Here is a 2,129-nt window from a genome sequence, read left to right as displayed (position 1 = left end):
TAGCCTGCCAGGCTCCTCTGTCCATGATATTTCCCAGGCAAGAATACTGGAGTGGGTTGCCATTCCCTTCTCCAGGGGATCTTCCCAACCCAGAGATCGAACCCGGGTCGATCACAGGCTACTGGAGGGCACAAACCATGTCTTCTGCTCCCAGTTGTATCTACACAGTGTCTGGAACGTGGTTAGTACTGAAATATTTGTTGCTCCTGCCTCATCGCTTCACCAGGTGAATCCTTAGAAGAACTGGAAGATGATAAAAGGTGAAATATGATCAGTAACTGGAAGACATGAACTAGAAAGAGACTCCACCTCCAGTCAGTCAGTCAGTTGCCCAGTTGTGCCCGACTCTTTGTGACCCCATGGACTGCAGCATGCCAGGCTTCCCTGTCCATCACCAACTCCCAGAGCCAACTCAAACTCATGTCCATCATGTAGGTGATGTCATCCAACCATCTCCTCCTTTGTCATCCCCTTCTCCTCCCGCCTTCAATCTTTCCCAGCATCAGGGTCTTTTCCAATGAGTGAGCTCTTCCCATCAGGTGGCCCAAGTATTGGAGTTTCAGCTTCAGCATCAGCCCTTCCAGTGAATTTTCAGGACTGATTTCCTTTATGATGGACTGGTTGGATCTCCTTGCAGTCCAAAGGACTCTCAAGAGTCTTCTCCAACACCACAGTTCAAAAGCACCTGTGATAGCTGAGACTTAAGAGACACCAACTCCTTGCCTAATACTATTATTCTTTCCTGATCCTGAACCTGAGAGCTAGTGAAGGCAAAGAGGTAGGTGACATCTGCATTGGGCTGCGGTTTCAAATTTCCCACAATGTTGTCTAAATCAGCTGGTGAAATCCCAGAGGATCCTGGGATGTATAGTCTGAAAAGTGTCCCTGGGCGTCCTGCTTAAAATTTGGTGGTCTTCCCAGTGGCTCAGAATCTGCCAGTCAATGTGGGAGATGCAGGAGATGGGGGTTTGATCCCAGGGTAGAGAAGATCCCCTGGAATAAGAAATGGCAACCCACTCCAGTATTCTCACCTAGAGCATTCCATGGACAGAGGAGCCTGGCAAGCTATTATCCATAGGGTCGCAGAGTCAGACACGACTGAGCATGTATGCACAGCACAGCAAAATCAAAGTTACAACCCTGAGGTGTGGATTTGGTGCTAGGGCTCACAGGAAGGAGAGCTCTTCACTTTTTTAAAAAGCTTTTTATTTTATATTGGAGTATAGCCAATCAACAGAAAAGGCAATGGCAACCCACTCCAGTACTCTTGCCTGGGAAATCCCATGGACGGAGGAGCCTGGTAGACTAGTCTATGGGGTCCCGAAGAGTCGGACACGACTGAGTGACTTCACTTTCACTTTTCACTTTCATGCACTGGAGGAGGAAATGGCAACCCACTCCAGTATTCTTGCCTGGAGAATCCCAGGGATGTGAGCCTGGTGGGCTGCCGTCTATGGGGTCACACAGAGTCAGATACGACTGATGTGACTTAGCAGCAGCAGCATAGCCAATCAACAGTGTTCTGATAGTTTCAGGTGGACAGCAAAGGGACTCAGTCATACATATAAATGTAGGAGAGTCCTTTCTTTATTTATTTAATGTTTTTTACTTGCCTAGCTCCTTTCCTTTTACTGATTTTTAATTAGAGGATAATTACTTTACAGTGCTGTGTTGGTTTCTGCCATACAGAAATTTCAATCAACTGTAGTATACATGTGTCGCCTCCCTCTTGAAACTCCCTCGCACTCCCCACCCATCCCCCACCCCTCTAAGTGGTCCCAGAGCACTGGGTTGAGCTCCAAATTCCCACTGGCTATCTATTTTACATATGGTAATATATGTGTTTCAATTCTACTCACTCGTCTAGGAGAGTCCTTTAAATAGGTAACTTCTTGGACATATTTGAAGTTGTTTCATTTATAAAAATGTAATTTTCCCAGAGGTTTTGAAGAATTCTAATTTAAAAAAAAAAAAAAAAGGACCAAGACAAGTCAGGGCATTCTACACTCTGGGGGTCATCCAATCTTGCTTGTGTTTTTCTCTGTAAATAGTGTCTTCTCACCTAAGGGCCCACAAGAGGGAGCTGTACTCTTTTAGACCACACTTGTGTATCAGCCCTGAGGGTCTTG

The sequence above is a fragment of the Bison bison genome, unplaced genomic scaffold, assembly GCF_000754665.1.
Source record: "Bison bison bison isolate TAMUID 2011002044 unplaced genomic scaffold, Bison_UMD1.0 scf7180017864492, whole genome shotgun sequence".
Lineage (NCBI taxonomy): Eukaryota > Metazoa > Chordata > Mammalia > Artiodactyla > Bovidae > Bison > Bison bison.
Note: the sequence above shows the minus strand (reverse complement) of the source record.